Source organism: Ambystoma mexicanum, chromosome 9 (assembly GCF_040938575.1).
Source record: "Ambystoma mexicanum isolate Mex_15411 chromosome 9, UKY_AmexF1_1, whole genome shotgun sequence".
NCBI lineage: Eukaryota > Metazoa > Chordata > Amphibia > Caudata > Ambystomatidae > Ambystoma > Ambystoma mexicanum.
The window spans coordinates 1,130,027,113-1,130,047,108 of record NC_090931.1 but is presented as its reverse complement, the minus strand read 5'-3'; positions in this window follow the sequence as shown (position 1 = coordinate 1,130,047,108).

The window sequence follows — 19,996 nt, the reverse complement described above, 5'->3', positions numbered from 1 at the left end:
AGAATACGAAGGGCCCACTACTGACGCTATTATAGTTTAGCCAATCACTAATTGTCCCCTCGTAACAATTCTCTTGTAGCAATTATTAGGGATGGCCCAAGCATACCACCTGACCCTTTCTCCACCACTAACAATCTTTCCTATATGTATCTATACTGATCCCACCACTCGGGGAGCCAACCCGAGGTGGCGTTAGGTTTGGGGCTAGTTCTCACAGGTGACGCACGTAGCCACGTCATACAGCTAGAAAAAGGGCATGCGAGCCCACCATGATCGAGAGGTCTCCCAGATGTCCGTGACCTGAGAGCTCGTCCCTGCCTGTTTCATGTAATAAACAGCAGTAACTCATTGCTCTTGTGTGTGCCTCATGCTCCTTTGGGATGCGGGAGGAGTTGGGGCCTCCCCAACACGGGAGGTCCGCGGGTGGCCCTGCCGCCCCCCTGGGAAATTATCCTGACAGCTTCTCGGCTGTTCCCAGATTCCTGTCATCTCTTTAGCTGTACCTTCTGTTGCCCTCTTGTCACATTTTCTTCAGGCTCCTGGGAAACCTGGCATCTTGAACACTTGGTACTTTCCTCGCTTCTCAGGCATCACCCCTTATCGCTTCCTTACCTGGATCCTTTTCTCAGACGCCAGACCTGGTAGCCTGCCTACCCAAGTCACGCCCAGCATGTAGTGCGCAAATGAAACCCTTATTTATTTTGTCTATAAGTTTAATATTCTGAACGATATACCACTCATATCACACACTTCTCCTGAGAACCCCCCCGGTCACACTGAACTAGGAATAAGGCTAGTTTGCAAAGGTAAATATTTATTTATGTATTTAGACTAATATCTTTTAATAGGTAAACAACAATCACCAATGGGGTGACAGAACACTGCGTAATATCTTTAATGCACTATGATTCAAATAATGAGAACAAGAACGAATGCAGCACAGAAAAGAATACTTTTGAGTTAGTTTGGAACAGATGGCACTATGGTTAGGGGTTCCCCTGCAACACCCCTCAACCCCCCAAAAGGCAATTCAAATAGATGTGAGGAGAGATCAGGTATTCAGGAATAACACAAATCACACAGAATATCACTCCCACCTTCCCCCTTTTAAACACAAGAGAAGAACGGAATTGACTTTTCAACTGTCAGCATGGCTATGAAATTGTCTTTGGAATTGGCTGAGCAAAAACACCAAATGTGCTCAAAAATACTTAAATTATTATGAATTCCTATGGGAGCCACTTTGAACATATGCAAACAATCACAAGCAATGATTAAGTCAGAAGAAAACATTTGAAATCTCAAAGTCCAAGTGGGAAATAATTTACAGCTACTTCACACGTGTAAAACCTCTCAGAATGTCAAATCACTGCAAACTTTTCCTTATGCAATTTTCACTATAACGGGCAAATCACTCTATGGATAGCTAACGATGCTAGGTACAACTAGGAGTTGAAATTTCGCTTCTATCATAAACATTGAGAGAGTTATAGAGGTTTTAGTAAAAGTCGTTTTTGCAAAATAGGCGCGAGAATGGAAAACAGAAATCCGGGTTTAGAAATGACAGATAGGTTTTCTTATGCTATATTAAGGACTACAAAAAAGAGGATGCCACACAGGAATCAGTCATTCACGGCCGCTCATAACAATTCATGTGTGATACTCTAGTTTACGTTTGGTTTGGGAATTACTTTTCTTAATCTAATCTATAAGAAGTTAGGGTTTAGTAACACAGATGAGAGAAAAGTCAGCACAAAGATAGTTCTAGCAATACTATGGTTCTGAATTGAAGATGGGATGGGTTTGAGATTTGGATCATACAATGCAGATATATTATGGGTCACCGTTCTTCCTATTAATACTTACAGAATAACAGGGTAATTCATAGAATTTCGCAGAAAAGTGTCGCAAGCGGCTGGCGCAGAGTGTCCGCGTGCGATTGTCTGCGCCTTGCACTACTGATCAACAATGCATGTCTCCCACCACCCCCACCCCCCAGCAGTGCAGGGGCAGCCTCCACCAGGCCCCCACTCATGTCTCCCACCACCCCCACCCCCCAGCCACCAGGGGCACCCTCCACCAGGCCCCCACTCATGTCTCCCACCACCCCCACCCCCCAGCCACCAGGGGCACCCTCCACCAGGCCCCCACTCATGTCTCCCACCACCCCCACCACCCAGCCACCAGGGGCACCCTCCACCAGGCCCCCACTAATGTCTCCCACCACCCCCACCCCCCAGCCACCATGGGCAGCCCCCACCAGGCCCCCACTTATGTCCCCCTGCACCCCCACCCCCCAGCAGTGCATGGGCACCCTCCACCAGGCCCCCACTCATGTCTCCCACCACCCCCACCCCCAAGCAGTGCAGGGGCACCCTCCACCAGGCCCCCACTCATGTCTCCCACCACCCCACCCCCAAGCTGTGCAGGGGCACCCTCCACCAGGCCCCCACTCATGTCTCCCACCACCCCACCCCCAAGCAGTGCAGGGGCACCCTCCACCAGGCCCCCACACATGTCTCCCACCACCCCACCCCCAAGCAGTGCAGGGGCACCCTCCACCAGGCCCCCACTCATGTCCCCCTGCACCCCCACCCCCCAGCAGTGCAGGGGCACCGTCCACCAGGCCCCCACTCATGTCTCCCACCACCCCCACCCCCCAGCCACCAGGGGCATCCTCCACCAGGCCCCCAATCATGTCTCCCACCACCCCCACCCCCCAGCATCCAGGGTCACCCTCCACCAGGCCCCCACTCATGTCCCCCTGCACCCCCACCCCCCAGCAGTGCAGGGGCACCCTCCACCAGGCCCCCACTCATGTCTCCCACCACCCCCACTCCCAAGCAGTGCAGGGGCACCCTCCACCAGGCCCCCACTCATGTCTCCCACCACCCCACCCCCAAGCAGTGCAGGGGCACCCTCCACCAGGCCCCCACTCATGTCTCCCACCACCCCACCCCCAAGCAGTGCAGGGGCACCCTCCACCAGGCCCCCACACATGTCTCCCACCACCCCAACCCCAAGCAGTGCAGGGGCACCCTCCACCAGGCCCCCACTCATGTCTCCCACCACCCCCACCCCCCAGCCACCAGAGGCAGCCTCCACCAGGCCCCCAATCATGTCTCCCACCACCCCCACCCCCAAGCATCCAGGGTTACCCTCCACCAGGCCCCCACTCATGTCCCCCTGCACCCCCACCCCCCAGCAGTGCAGGGGCACCCTCCACCAGGCCCCCACTCATGTCTCCCACCACCCCCACCCCCAAGCAGTGCAGGGGCACCCTCCACCAGGCCCCCACTCATGTCTCCCACCACCCCCACCCCCAAGCAGTGTAGGGGCACCCTCCACCAGGCCCCCACTCATGTCTCCCACCACCCCACCCCCAAGCAGTGCAGGGGCACCCTCCACCAGGCCCCCACTCATGTCTCCCACCACCCCACCCCCAAACAGTGCAGGGGCACCCTCCACCAGGCCCCCACACATGTCTCCCACCACCCCACCCCCAAGCAGTGCAGGGGCACCCTCCACCAGGCCCCCACTCATGTCTCCCACCACCCCCACCCCCCAGCCACCAGGGGCAGCCTCCACCAGGCCCCCAATCATGTCTCCCACCACCCCCACCCCCCAGCATCCAGGTTCACCCTCCACCAGGCCCCCACTCATGTCCCCCTGCACCCCCACCCCCCAGCAGTGCAGGGGCACCCTCCACCAGGCCCCCACTCATGTCTCCCACCACCCCCACCCCCAAGCAGTGCAGGGGCACCCTCCACCAGGCCCCCACTCATGTCTCCCACCACCCCACCCCCAAGCAGTGCAGGGGCACCCTCCACCAGGCCCCCACTCATGTCTCCCACCACCCCACCCCCAAGCAGTGCAGGGGCACCCTCCACCAGGCCCCCACACATGTCTCCCACCACCCCACCCCCAAGCAGTGCAGGGGCACCCTCCACCAGGCCCCCACTCATGTCTCCCACCACCCCCACCCCCCAGCACCAGGGGCAGCCTCCACCAGGCCCCTACTCATGTCTCCCACCACCCCCACCCCCCAGCTACCAGGGGCAGCCTCCACCAGGCCCCCACTCATGTCTCCCACCACCCCCACCCCCCAGCCACCAGGGGCAGCCTCCACCAGGCCCCCACTCATGTCTCCCACCACCCCCACCCCCCAGCCACCAGGGGCATCCTCCACCAGGCCCCCAATCATGTCTCCCACCACCCCCACCCCCCAGCATCCAGGGTCACCCTCCACCAGGCCCCCACTCATGTCCCCCTGCACCCCCACCCCCCATCAGTGCAGGGGCATCCTCCACCAGGCCCCCACTCATGTCTCCCACCACCCCCACCCCCCAGCCACCAGGGGCAGCCTCCACCAGGCCCCCACCCATGTCCCCCTGCACCCCCACCCCCCAGCAGTGCATGGGCACCCTCCACCAGGCCCCCACTCATGTCTCCCACCACCCCCACCCCCAAGCAGTGCAGGGGCACCCTCCACCAGGCCCCCACTCATGTCTCCCACCACCCCCACCCCCCAGCCACCAGGGGCATCCTCCACCAGGCCCCCAATCATGTCTCCCACCACCCCCACCCCCCAGCATCCAGGGTCACCCTCCACCAGGCCCCCACTCATGTCCCCCTGCACCCCCACCCACCCCCCAGAAGTGCAGGGGCACCCTCCACCAGGCCCCCACTCATGTCTCCCACCACCCCCACCCCCCTGCCACCAGGGGCAGCCTCCACCAGGCCCCCACCCATGTCCCCCTGCACCCCCACCCCCCAGCAGTGCATGGGCACCCTCCACCAGGCCCCCCCTCATGTCTCCCACCACCCCCACCCCCCAGCCACCAGGGGCACCCTCCACCAGGCCCCCACTCATGTCTCCCACCACCCCCACCCCCCAGCCACCAGGGGCATCCTCCACCAGGCCCCCAATCATGTCTCCCACCACCCCCACCCCCCAGCATCCAGGGTCACCCTCCACCAGGCCCCCACTCATGTCCCCCTGCACCCCCGACCCCCGGCAGTGCAGGGGCACCCTCCACCAGGCCCCCACTCATGTCTCCCACCACCCCCACCCCCAAGCAGTGCAGGGGCACCCTCCACCAGGCCCCCACTCATGTCTCCCACCACCCCACCCCCAAGCAGTGCAGAGGCACCCTCCACCAGGCCCCCACTTTTGTCTCCCACCACCCCCACCCCCCAGCCACCAGGGGCATCCTCCACCAGGCCCCCAATCATGTCTCCCACCACCCCCACCCCCCAGCATCCAGGGTCACCCTCCACCAGGCCCCCACTCATGTCCCCCTGCACCCCCGACCCCCGGCAGTGCAGGGGCACCCTCCACCAGGCCCCCACTCATGTCTCCCACCACCCCACCCCCAAGCAGTGCAGGGGCACCCTCCACCAGGCCCCCACTCATGTCTCCCACCACCCCACCCCCAAGCAGTGCAGAGGCACCCTCCACCAGGCCCCCACTTTTGTCTCCCACCACCCCCACCGCCCTGCCACCATGTGCATCCTCCACCAGGCCCCCACTCATGTCTCCCACCACCCCCACCCCCCTGCCACCATGGGCATCCTCCACCAGGCCGCCACTCATGTCTCCCACCACCCCCCACCCCCCTGCCACCATGGGCAGCCCTCACCAGGTCCTCACAATCCCCAATCATGTGCGTAATGGTCAGCCTCCACAGCCAAAAAGCCCTACCAAGTAATCCATTCACCCACATGGAAATGGAAATCACATGTTACACCCCCAATGTTCATGAAGCTAATGAAGCCATGTCCGTCACACACAATGGTTGCAATTGAATGGGAAAACACACAACATGACATGCATGAAACCAATGAGATGATACCACACAGTGAAGTATGCAAACAAAATTGTATTGAAAAAAAATAAGAATGCTAAAGAAAGAAAACAAACTACAATGTGAATGAGAAAAAATGAGCTGCATGTCCGTATGAAAAAATCAAACTTGAAATCCAAATAGAATTTTTTTTTGTCCAAAGTCAAATGTAAAAAAATCTCCATGCAATAAAGAACTATGTACAAAAATAACAAGGGTCCATGAGCCCAACTGAACAAAGGAAACCTACTAAAAAACCTACCTAAAAATCAACTATATACAAAAAGTGGAGCAGTGTCCGTCGACTCCAAATCATAATACGAAAGAAAGGAAACCTAAAACTAAAGAACTATATACAAAGGCGGCGGGCAAGTCCAGCGGCTCACTCTGTGGTGTCCCGGGCCAGGGCATCATCAAACTGGCCCGGAGGTGGTCCAGTTCCATGGCCCCGAGGGTCCGCAGGGACGACGCTGTGTCCTCCTCCAACCCCCTGCGGATTGCCTCGAGGCACTCGGCCCGCCTCAGGGCCCTCCGCATGGAGTTCTCCGCCCTGACCATTGTGAGCCGCGCCTCTTCCGCCCGCCGCCGCTCCGCACCTATGGCGTGGCCCAACCGCTGCCACACGGAAGACACTCTCTGTCCTGGGTCCCCCTGCCCTCCGGCCGATGCCTGCCCCTCTGATGTCGAAAGCCCCGAGCCTTCATGTCTCCCACCATGTTGCTGCTGCTGCTGCTCTGCCTCTGCCCGTGCACTGCCCCCTGCTGCCTGCACATCCTCCGCCGGCTGGGGTGCACTTGTTGATGTGGCCACCCCTGCTGGACCACCGACTCCCGACTGTGGCAGGGATGCCTCCTCCACCAGCCTGGCCGCACCGTCAGAGGCAGCTCCACAGGGCACCCAGGTGACTGATGGGTGGGAAGATGGCACAGAGGACGACTGGCGCGTAGGGTGTCCAGTTGAGGAGGGGGTCGGAGCAAGCCCCATCAGACAGCGGAATCCGGCCTGGGTGACCTGTCCCAGCAGGCTGACGTGGTCAACGAGCCATTTGAGATGACGTGCAGTCTCTCCATGAAAAGACTGCAGGTCACCTCGCATGGCCCGTTGACACAACGCCACACCAGCCAGGACAGGCTCAACCCGGACCTGGATGGCCACGTCCGCAGGCAGAGGAAGGCCAGTTGACGTCAGCTCATCCCCTGCCTGAAAACGGGTCTGGACGTAGGCATCCCTGCTGGTGCAAGATGATGCAGGGACAGGATCGGGGACAGGATTGCACACAGGCACCTCCGCGGCCGCCTGTGCTGCCTCCTGTCCCTGGTCCTGCACTGCACCACTAGCACCAGTGGGATCCCCACCTCCAGACCCCGTCTCTGGTGCTTGCGCGGCCCCCTCCTCCACCAAACCCCCCACCAACCTGGATGACTCCGTGCCATCTTCCCCCGTTGGGCCCTGTGGGGTCCCAGCTGCCCCTTCTGCTGCCGAGGAGTCCAACTGCAACCTCCGCCTCTTGGACCTCCCCCCGGCAGCTGCGGCCTGGGACGCGGCACCGGACTCCTCACTCCCCGACGAGATGACAACACGGGAGGGGAGCTGGGCCTTGCATCTCCGGCTGGCGGTCGGATCCCCGCCGCTGTGCTCCACAGCACCTTCTCCGCCCTTTTCATCAGTTGACGCTGCAGACAGGGAGAAACAAAACACAGGCATCAGGGCACTGTACAATGGACACATACACGCATGACAGTTGCACAGGAGTGGCATTGGCAAACCTCAGACATGTCATCACAATCCCCAACACACATGTCATTGCAACTGGCACACATGAGCCATACCACAGCCATATCGCAACTGCCACCACCATCCCTACACATACAACAGCATCAGCAGCCAAAGGGTAGCCAGACATCACATGCAACACAGGAAGTGCACCACACATGTACACACACCACCACACTTGCATGCATGTCCACACCTCTGCCAAGTGTCGCACTGTTCAGACGGGCATCCATGTCACATCTGCCAATCAGGCTTCCACATACCGCTGTCACATGCATCCATGTTGCATCACTTTTGCACCCTTGTCAAATACACACACATGCACATGTACACAGTGCTCATACATGCAGCCGAAAACAACATACATGCCTGACATCACGGACATGTCTACTTACATACACATTCATCCAAACATGTGTGCACGCACAACTGCATTTGCCATGCAAGCCCACACACACAAGCACCATCCATGTCTCACACATTACAGCCCTCGCATGTGTCAGCCCCACGGCCCTGTACACCCCCACCCATACTCGACCCCATACAAACAGATGTGCAACCGGCACAATGGCGAATGATCACCACACGCACTGCTCACAATCAGGATGCATGTACACTCACCGCTCGACTCCAGACGGGTCTGCTTCTCTAGGACCTGGACGTGGAGCGCTGGGGATATGCGTTCCAGGACCCCCATCTGTTCTTCCGACAAGTGGCCCCGGCGCCCCTTGGCATCCGCTGCCTTCAAGAGGCGCCGGGCCTTGTTCAGGGTCCTGGACCTGAAGTCCTCCCAGCGCTTCCTGACATGTTGTAAGTCCCGGACTGCCACCCCCTCCGCGTTGATGGCAGTCACGATGTCAGTCCAGATCCGAGTCCGTCCTTCCTTGTCGGCGCGGGAACTTCCGAAGAGGGCATCATACTGCCCCAGGACTTTCTCCACCAGGACACCAGCTTCGGTGGCACTGAAGCTGGTGCCCCTCTGCCTCTCTGGCCGGGGGTTGTCAGTGGTCACAGATGGTGTTTGCCCCGACATGACAACCCCAGAGGAAGGAGTGGGTGTGCAACTGGGTCCTGGGGCTGGGCTGTGGAGTGATGGAATTCCAGTCGGGAGTCTTCGGTTCCAGCAGGGGTGGTCACAGCAACAGCACCCCTGGTTGATGTGCAGGCAGCAAATGGCAGTGCACATGGGCAGCAGGCAGTCAGGCAGCAGCAGATGGCAGGTGGGAGCGTGCTCAGGGATCTGGGGGGCAGTAGTTCGGCCTTCTGAGCAGGAGCGTGGTCTTCCGTGTGCTTACGCGTGGCCAGCTTGGTACGGAGTGATTTGGCACATGAAAATCCAGCACGTCAGCGTGAAAACCGAGGAAAGGCCCTTAGCGTGTAAGCGCGTCAGCACGCATACGCGATTCTATTGGACCAAAGACCCTCAGCGCGTAAGCGCGTCTGTGACGTGAGCCGCACGGGTGTTTCCCACACAGCACGTGATGACAGAGCACACGTGGAAAGACTGCACGTCAGAGTCTCATCACGTGTGATTGGTGGAAATGGCCGTACACGCAGAAGTGACAAAGCGTGTAATTGGTGGAAATGGCCGTACAGCCATAAGTCACAAAGCGTGTAATTGGTGGAAATGGCCCTAGCGCGTAGACGCCGCGTAAGTGACGCTGGACATGTGGGCCTGTATAAAAGGTACGCGTAGAACACCATTTCCTTGTACGTGCTTTTCGTGGAGAGCGAGTGGGTGAATTCTGTACTTCTTGTCGGTTCACACGCGATTTACTTCACGGCGTTTCAAGTTCGTATTCCCTGTTACCTCTGACAGATTTTTCTCCTCTTACTCTTTTACTGGTTTACCTGGGCCTGTTCCGTCAAACAGTGTTCCCTTCTACTGTTGTCCTGTCTCCTCAGACAGCGTACAAATCTTCTTTTGGCGGGGGTGTTGCCAACCAAACGCGCTCCTTTTACACGCTCGTTTACCAGGCAGACGGTGAGTCACGCACGTATCTAAGATCTGTGCTTGCCCTGTGTGTAGCCTACCCCTTCAGAGGTCATTCTAGGCTGCGTGTGACACGCATACGTTCATTCTTGTGTTACTGGGTGCCACAGCGTAGTGCAGGTTTTTCTTTCTGCACACGTGGTCTAGGAGGGGTTGCGTGCACGTCATCTCCCTTTTTTGGGGCTCCTGTGCGTAGCGTGACCCGTCATCTTTCCCCAGGGGTTACAATCAGCCTTGCAAGAGCACTAGGGTACAATTACCATCTGGTACCCAACCCCTTTGACCCCCAATTGCCCAGGACTATATTTTACTGCCACTCCCATACGCACTTTAACATCAGTGCCATGGCTGGGAGGCGAGGATTCCGTAAGGGTGGCAAAGGTGGAAGAGCCACAAGTGGTGGCCGTGGTGGATCCGGTAGGGGACGTGGTCATTACTTGCAGGGTGAGCCTGTCCCCCCATGTGTGGAGGACCAGTCAAGGGCACCCATAATCCCCCCCCCCCTCCTCCCGTTGAGGCTGATGTGGCTGACACCATCCATGCTCAGCCCTTGTTGGACCAGCCCATTGTGGCACCAGACCTGGCTGACTCCATGGCTGACTTCCAGGTCAGCAGGCCTATGACACGTGCGCTGGTGCACGTTGATGTCACCATGCCACGTGCATCTGGGGCAGCAAGGTCATCTGCTGCACCAAGTAGGCAGGGCGGAGAGGCTGCAGGGGCAGCTGCGGCTCCATCCACCCCAGCCCTCACACACCCAGCCCGGACAGTGTCGGTCCTAGTCCATGCTGCTGATATACCCCCTGACACCATCACACTAGAGCCAATGCCTGCACCAACTCCCATGCTGAGTGTGCAATCCCACACTCCTGATACAGAGTCCACCAGGGCTCCTGCCCCTAGTGTCCAGAGCGGCGCAGGACACTCAGGAACACCACCACCTTCCAAGCGGAAGAGGAAGAGTGCTCGTCCGGCACAGGCTGATGCCCCAGACACGGCTACACAGTCCGGCCCGTCCAGGAAGCCCAGCTTCACGGATGACGAACTGAATGCACTTGTCGAGTATGTGTCCGCACATGACAACGAGATGGTCATTGTTGCAGGATCCAAGACCACACCTGCACAACGCCAGGCACACTGGCAGACCGTTGCGGACATCGTAAGTGCCCTTGGAATCGTGAGGCGCACAGCCAATGATTGCTATAAGCGCTGGAATGACCTAAAGCGCAGGGCAAAGAGTAAGCTGGCCTCAAGTCATGCCGCAACTCTAGTGACTGGAGGTGGGTCTCCAGTAGCAGACATGGAACTCACTCCACATGAGTCAGTCGCTGGGACCTACGTCACGGAGGAACAGATCCAAGGCGTGGGAGATTTGGCTGATTACGAGGCATTGTCCGGTGAGTGCACATGCATGTGTGTGTCATCCATGTGCATGGTGTGTGTGAGGGCTTCTGTTTGTGTGCCAGGTGAGAGTGTGTGCGCCTGAGTCGTATGGGTCAGCCATGTGCTTCATGCAACACATCCAGCGCATCTGCATTTGCCCATAGCTGTATCCCTTCTGCCAACAGTAGACATCTAGCCCAACTGCACGCCAGTTGCCCTTGAAGTGTCACCTTGCCACAACATTGTTGCTAAATTTTCCACTGTTCATTTAGTCAGATTTTTTACATTCCACCACTTTTACTAGGCATGTCGCAGTCCTCTAGTCACATGTCTGACATGGCTATGGTAAAGTGGAGTGACTTTGTTACCTGGATATCATTGGTTCAAACATGTCCCTGTGCAATTGGACCATTTCGGACTGGCAGCTCCAGGTGAAGAATCTGACCTGTTTGAATTAGAAAAGCTATTACATGCAGGAACTGGACAGAATGAATAGGTGCTGCCCTCCTCTCCATCTTCACTCAATAGCAATGGTACATGCCATCTGTGTGATGGCATGTGTGTTTCACCTGCCAATCACAGGCCAATGTGTGATGCCACTGCCAGGCAGCATGCAGAAAATTTGTTCATCTTCAATCTTGGTGTCATCAGTGTGTGCCATTTGCATGCCCTTCATACGCAGTGAGGGTGCATGCATGGGAGGGTTTTAGTCATGTGGGACATGTGTCAAACAAGTACTGGTTCTCTTGCTTCTCAGCCCTCATTGTGTGCCATGGTGCTAATGCCTGTTTCCATTTCTTTGTTTTTATGTCTTTGCAGGGGAAGACGCACCTGATACTGCTGGGGTTGTGGAGATGGTGCAGACCCAGGAGGGGTCCGAGGGCCGACCAACCACCAGTGAGGGACGTGGTGTGGTGGTGGGTGAGAACCCACAAGTGCTGCAGGTCGTGCTCTCAAGGGGTGTCTCTGGCTGCACCTCCCCCAAGCTGTACTCAGGTGTTGATTCGGATGAGACCTACGTGCCGTCGCAGGTGAGTGTTCCAGGGAGGGATTCTGTTATGTCTCACCCACCTGCACCAGGGTCAGAACCCTCAATGGGGATGTCAGTGTTGGCAGCTACGCCTTTGGTGGTTACGGATGCAGGGTCACACTCCGTGACATCTGATCCTGTTCCTGGGCCAGCAGATCAGAGGGGGAATGCAGTCCTGCAGCCTCAGGCAGTGCCGGCACAGCAAGGCGCAGTTCGCCTTGCCCCAGACAGGTGTGGTGCCCGCCGACGTGGTGGCCGTACGCCACCCGGCAATACCGCATGGGAGCAATCCATTTACGGTATGGCAACCCAACATGCAGCATCATCCGAGATGATGGCTCAGGCCATGGATAGGGTGGCCACTTCCATTGTCCCCCCTGAAAGGCTGATGGAGCGACTAGAGCAGGCAACCGACTCCATCTGCCAGTCACACAGGGAGGACATGTTGGGGTCCAACAGGGACAGGCGGGCGGCACTGGCGACTCTGCAGGAGGCCATCTCCATTGAGTCCCAGGGCCACAGGGAAGCCCTGAGGCAGGAGCTCCTTCACCTCAGGACGACTCTTGTTGAGCTTGAGGCTTCTACACACCAAAGGACAGAACAGCAGCTGGAGCGTCTCACCCGTACGCTCTCAGCTGAGATGCAGGCAACGAGGGCGGAGGTCCGGGCATCCCGTGAGTTGTTGCATGGGGACCTCCGCACACTCATCCTCCAGAACCAGACCTACCACACCCGCATGCTTGCAGCCATGGACGAGCAGACTAGGGCCTTGCGTGGGCTGCCTCCCATAGTGCAACCACCTCCCGATGCAGCTGCACAGGGTGATAATAGCGACAGCAGTGATACTCCCACAATAGGGTAGCCGTGTGGGCCATGAGCCCATGGAGGTGTTTTTTTTTCCCAGGATCCACGCAGGTGGGTTCTGGTGTGCATCCTGTCCTCGGACCTCCTGGGTGGCCTCCCCAACCCCCCCGGGCCCTTCAATGGCCATTTTTATTTTTTTTTTATTTTTATTTTTGTTTTTATTTTTATTTCTTTTATTCCCAATTTTTTTGGGACGATTTGTTGGCTTCCGTGGTTCCTGTGGGCATACGCTGCATTGTGGCTGGGCACATGCAGGCTTGTAATGCATTTGGTTCAGATGCTTGGGTTTGAGTCACACACACCCCTCCTGCTTCCCGTTTCCATGGGCTTGCAAAGGGTGTGCCCAAGTGACAGTGAATTACACAGTGACGTTGGACTCCCATGAGCTGTGTGGGCAGTCTGTAGTCAATACTGTGTATACATTCCTAGTGCATATTGCTGTTGTGTTGTACACTGCATGTTGCATTGATGTGTAACTCATCTTCTGTGTCTACCTCCCAATTTGCAGGTACCTTCCTCATGTCTACACAAGGACCTCTAGTCTGGAGATGTGGTCCATGTTGGCAGCAGTGCACCTACAACTCTACAGGCGCCAACACTGCACAGTTGGTAGTGGTGGGAGTGCAGGCATTTCCAGGTGGTGAGACTACTAATATTAAACATTAGTGATGTGAAGTCAATGGTAGTACGTGCTCAAGTTTGTTGTTGGTCCGCCATTACTGTGAGCATTTCACGTGTTGCAAGTTTCTAATAGGGACACTGTACATTGTGACAGTAGTGTCATGTTGTGGGGATTACTTTGTTTACCTACAAATAGCATGACATGGCACGGTGTGTCGTGTGGCGGTGCTGGGGTTGGGTTGGCTGACATGGCACTGTCCTCTTGTTGCATTTTGCAAGTGGGTATTAATTTGAGCTGCTTGAATGTGTAACTTCACAAAACTGCATTGGTGGTGTCAGTGTGGGTAGGGATGCACACATTGTGACACTTCCAGGTGAACAATCTCAGGCTGATATGGTTTTCACGGTTCTTTCTCCAGACATTCAGTATCAGTGTCAGGTTGAGTCATCATTGATTGTCAGATGGAATGTGCCAGGGCAGTGTGCACTCCACAGGGGTGTGATTTCTATGTGAAGTAATTAGCCACTAGCTGTGTACGGGCTGCCTCCCCCCGTGCCCTTTCACCTCCCATGCGCAGCGGCTGTGCATGTGGTTGGGGATGGGGGGGCACCACCATGTCCACGGCCAGGCCCCGGCGTGTTGCAACGTTGTGCAGGACACATGCTGCCACTATGATCCTGCACACTACTGGGGGAGCGTACAACAGCTGCCCGCCAGAACGGTCAAGGGAGCGAAAGCGTGACTTCAGCACTCCGAATGTGCGCTCCACTATGCCCCGGGTTGTAATGTGGGCAGCATTATATCTTACCTGGGGTGGCGTGGTGGGGTTCCGAATTGGCGTCATCATGTGGGGGCTGAGAGGGTAGGCACTGTCCCCTGTGGAGGTGGTGATTGGTATCATTGGTGGGGTTGTGACCTAGCTCAGTATCTGACATGCATGCATGTGCAGTGGCATTCATACTCACCAAGCAGCCATGTATCGCCATGCCGGCCAGCTTCTAGGTCCCGGCTTAGGGTGGACATTCGGTAAATGAAGCTGTCGTGGGTTGACCCGGGATAGTTGGCATATACTGAGGTGATGATTCCCTTGGCATTACATACTACCTGCACGTTGATGGAATGCCAGTGCTTGCGGTTCCTATAGATGTGCTCAGATGCCCTGGGGGGACGTAGAGCCACATGGGTGCAGTCGATGGCACCTAGCACTTTGGGGAATCGTGCCACAGCGTAAAAATCCAGGGCGGCAGCATGCCTTTCTGCAGGGGTTCTGGGCAGGTATATGTGCCTGCGGACTGATGGGCGTGCAGTGATGATGTTCAAGACCTGGTGTAGGCAGCGTGACTGGGTGGCCTGTGATACACCACCCACAATGGCACTTGTCCGCTGAAATGATCCAGTGGCTAAGAAGTGCAGTACATTGAGGACCTTCTCCAGGGGGCTGAGTGCTTGGGAGCACAGGGTGGGTGATGTGAGGTCGTCCTCCCACTCACTCACCAGGTCCAGTATGATGTGTGGTGGAAACCTGTACCTCCCATGCACCTGGTCATCAGGCATCCCGAAAAGGCTGGTTCTGGGTGTGAATATTCTGGCCCTGACTATCCTCCTCCTCCTCCTTTGGTAGGCCACGGCCACTGCTGCTAGGAACGGTATGTTCATCCTGGGTCTGAGCTAGTTATTTTGTTAGCGCGCAAATTAATGCTTGCGCGTGTTGTAGGCGAGCGTGTGACCCGCACACCCCTGAAATCCAGTGCACAGTCCAATAGCGTGTGGAAATTGCCCGCACACCGGGATACAGGTGCGCTGACGTACTTGCGTGTGTAAGTGTCCGCGCACACCTGATATACACGTACATAGGCCAATCGCGTGTACACGCACTTTTGTCCAATTACACGCGATGAGACTCTGACGTGCTGTCCAATTACACGCGATGAGACTCTGACGTGCTGTCCAATTACACGCGATGAGACTCTGACGTGCAGTCTTTCCACGTGTGCTCTGTCATCACGTGCTGTGTGGGAAACACCCGTGCGGCTCACGTCACAGACGCGCTTACGCGCTGAGGGCCTTTGCTCCAATAGAATTGCGTATGCGTGCTGACGCGCTTACGCGCTAAGGGCCTTTCCTCGGTTTTCACGCTGACGTGCTGGATTTTCACGTGCCAAATCACTCCGTACCAAGCTGGCCACGCGTAAGCACACGGAAGACCACGCTCCTGCCCAGAAGGCCGAACTACTGCCCCCCAGAGCCCCGAGCACGCTCCCACCTGCCATCTGCTGCTGCCTGACTGCCTGCTGCCCACGTGCACTGCCATTTGCTGCCTGCACATCAGCCAGGGGTGCTGTTGCTGTGACCACCCCTGCTGGAACCGAAGACTCCCGACTGGAATTCCATCGCTCCACAGCCCAGCCCCAGGACCCAGTTGCACACCCACTCCTGCCTCTGGGGTTGTCATGTCGGGGCAAACACCATCTGTGACCACTGACAACCCCCGGCCAGAGAGGCAGAGGGGCACCAGCTTCAGTGCCACCGAAGTTGGTGTCCTGGTGGAGCAAGTCCTGGGGCAGTATGATGCCCTCTTCGGAAGTTCCCGCGCCGACAAGGAAGGACGGACTCGGATCTGGACTGACATCGTGACTGCCATCAACGCGGAGGGGGTGGCAGTCCAGGACTTACAACATGTCAGGAAGCGCTGGGAGGACTTCAGGTCCAGGACCCTGAACAAGGCCCGGCGCCTCTTGAAGGCAGCGGATGCCAAGGGGCGCCGGGGCCACTTGTCGGAAGAACAGATGGGGGTCCTGGAACGCATATCCCCAGCGCTCCACGTCCAGGTCCTAGAGAAGCAGACCCGTCTGGAGTCGAGCGGTGAGTGTACATGCATCCTGATTGTGAGCAGTGCGTGTGGTGATCATTCGCCATTTTGCCGGTTGCACATCTGTTTGTATGGGGTCGAGTATGGGTGGGGGTGTACAGGGCCGTGGGGCTGACACATGCGAGGGCTGTAATGTGTGAGACATGGATGGTGCTTGTGTGTGTGGGCTTGCATGGCAAATGCAGTTGTGCGTGCACACATGTTTGGATGAATGTGTATGTAAGTAGACATGTCCGTGATGTCAGGCATGTATGTTGTTTTCGGCTGCATGTATGAGCACTGTGTACATGTGCATGTGTGTGTATTTGACAAGGGTGCAAAAGTGATGCAACATGGATGCATGTGACAGCGGTATGTGGAAGCCTGATTGGCAGATGTGACATGGATGCCCGTCTGAACAGTGCGACACTTGGCAGAGGTGTGGACATGCATGCAAGTGTGGTGGTGTGTGTACATGTATGGTGCACTTCCTGTGTTACATGTGATGTCTGGCTACCCTTTGGCTGCTGATGCTGTTGTATGTGTAGGGATGGTGGTGGCAGTTGCGATATGTCTGTGGTATGGCTCATGTGTGCCAGTTGCAATGACATGTGTGTTGGGGATTGTGATGACATGTCTGAGGTTTGCCAATGCCACTCCTGTGCAACTGTCATGCGTGTATGTGTCCATTGTACAGTGCCCTGATGCCTGTGTTTTGTTTCTCCCTGTCTGCAGCGTCAACTGATGAAGAGGGCGGAGAAGGTGCTGTGGAGCACAGCGGCGGGAATCCGACCGCCAGCCGGAGACGCAAGGCCCGGCTCCCCTCCCGTGTTGTCATCTCGTCGGGGAGTGAGGAGTCCGGTGCCGCGTCCCAGGCCGCAGCTGCCGGGGGGAGGTCCAAGAGGCAGAGGTTGCAGTTGGACTCCTCGGCAGCAGAAGGGGCAGCTGGGACCCCACAGGGCCCAACGGAGGAAGATGGCACTGAGTCATCCAGGTTGGTGGGGGGTTTGGTGGAGGAGGGGGCCGCGCAAGCACCAGAGACGGGGTCTGGAGGTGGGGATCCCACTGGTGCTAGTGGTGCAGTGCAGGACCAGGGACAGGAGGCAGCACAGGCGGCCGCGGAGGTGCCTGTGTGCAATCCTGTCCCCGATCCTGTCCCTGTATCATCTTGCACCAGCAGGGATGCCTACGTCCAGACCCGTTTTCAGGCAGGGGATGAGCTGACGTCAACTGGCCTTCCTCTGCCTGCGGACGTGGCCATCCAGGTCCGGGTTGAGCCTGTCCTGGCTGGTGTGGCGTTGCGTCAACGGGCCATGCGAGGTGACCTGCAGTCTTTTCATGGAGAGACTGCACGTCATCTCGAATGGCTCGTTGACCACGTCAGCCTGCTGGGACAGGTCACCCAGGCCGGATTCCTCCGTCTGATGGGGCTTGCTCCGACCCCCTCCTCAACTGGACCCCCTACGCACCAGTCGTCCTCTGTGCCATCTTCCCACCCATCAGTCACCTGGGTGCCCTGTGGAGCTGCCTCTGACGGTGCGGCCAGGCTGGTGGAGGAGGCATCCCTGCCACAGTCGGGAGTCGGAGGTCCAGCAGGGGTGGCCACATCAACAAGTGCACCCCAGCCGGCGGAGGATGTGCAGGCAGCAGGAGGCAGTGCACGGGCAGAGGCAGAGCAGCAGCAGCAGCAACATGGTGGGAGACATGCAGGCTCGGGGCTTTCGACATCGGAGGGGCAGGCATCGGCCGGAGGGCAGGGGGACCCAGGACAGAGAGTGTCTTCCGTGTGGCAGCGGTTGGGCCACGCCATAGGTGCGGAGCGGCGGCGGGCGGAAGAGGCGCGGCTCACAATGGTCAGGGCGGAGAACTCCATGCGGAGGGCCCTGAGGCGGGCCGAGTGCCTCGAGGCAATCCGCAGGGGGTTGGAGGAGGACACAGCGTCGTCCATGCGGACCCTCGGGGCCATGGAACTGGACCGCATCCGGGACATCGAACAGGAGTTTGATGATGCCCTGGCCTGAGACACCACGGAGTGAGCCGCTGGACTAGCCCGCCGCATTTGTATATAGTTGTTTAGTTTTAGGTTTCCTTTCTTTATTATTATGATTTGGAGTCGACGGACACTGCTCCACTTTTTGTATATAGTTGATTTGTAGGTAGGTTTTTTAGTAGGTTTCCTTTGTTCAGTTGTGCTCATGGAGCCTTGGTAGTTTTTTATACGGACATGCATCTTTTTTTGTTCTCTTTCACATTGTAGTTTGTTTTCTTTCTTTAGCATTCTTTATTTTTTTCAATACAATTTTGTTTGCATACTTCACTGTGTGGTATCATCTCATTGGTTTCATGCATGTCATGTTGTGTGTTTTCCCATTCAATTGCAAACATTGTGTGTGACGGACATGGGTTCATTAGCTTCATGAACATTGGGGGTGTAACATGTGATTTCCATTTCCATGTGGGTGAATGGGTTACTTGGTAGGGCTTTTTGGCTGTGGAGGCTGTCCATTACGCACATGATTGGGGATTGTGAGCACCTGGTGGAGGCTGCCACTGCACTGCTGGGGGGTGGGGGTGGTGGGAGACATGAGTGGGGGCCTGGTGGAGGCTGCCCATGGTGGCAGGGGGGTGGGGGTGGTGGGAGACATGAGTGGGGGCCTGGTGGAGGCTGCCCCTGGTGGCTGGGGGGTGGGGGTGGTGGGAGACATGAGTGGGGGCCTGGTGGAGGATGCCCCTGCACTGCTGGGGGGTGGGGGTGCAGGGGGACATGAGTGGGGGCCTGCTGGAGGCTGCCCATGGTGGCAGGGGGGTGGGGGTGGTGGGAGACATGAGTGGGGGCCTGGTGGAGGCTGCCCCTGGTGGCTGGGGGGTGGGGGTGGTGGGAGACATGAGTGGGGGCCTGGTGGAGGATGCCCCTGCACTGCTGGGGGGTGGGGGTGCAGGGGGACATGAGTGGGGGCCTGCTGGAGGCTGCCCATGGTGGCAGGGGGGTGGGGGTGGTGGGAGACATGAGTGGGGGCCTGGTGGAGGCTGCCCCTGGTGGCTGGGGGGTGGGGGTGGTGGGAGACATGAGTGGGGGCCTGGTGGAGGATGCCCCTGCACTGCTGGGGGGTGGGGGTGCAGGGGGACATGAGTGGGGGCCTGGTGGAGGCTGCCCATGGTGGCAGGGGGGTGGGGGTGGTGGGAGACATGAGTGGGGGCCTGGTGGAGGCTTCCCCTGGTGGCTGGGGGGTGGGGGTGGTGGGAGACATGAGTGGGGGCCTGGTGGAGGATGCCCCTGCAATGCTGGGGGGTGGGGGTGCAGGGGGACATGAGTGGGGGCCTGCTGGAGGCTGCCCATGGTGGCAGGGGGGTGGGGGTGGTGGGAGACATGAGTGGGGGCCTGGTGGAGGGTGACCCTGCACTGCTGGGGGGTGGGGGTGGTGGTAGACATGCATTGTTGATCAGTAGTGCAAGGTGACATGTGGGTTGGCTGGGGGGCATGCCCATGGTGAATGGGCTGCCTGCGGGACATGGGCAGGGGTGCAGGGTAGTCCCCCGTGGTGTGGGCTGGCTGCAGGGTCCGTGGAGGTTGTGGAGCGTACACCTGGGAGGGCCCACACGGCCAATTCACGTGTGGTACTCCCCAGAACCCCTGAAA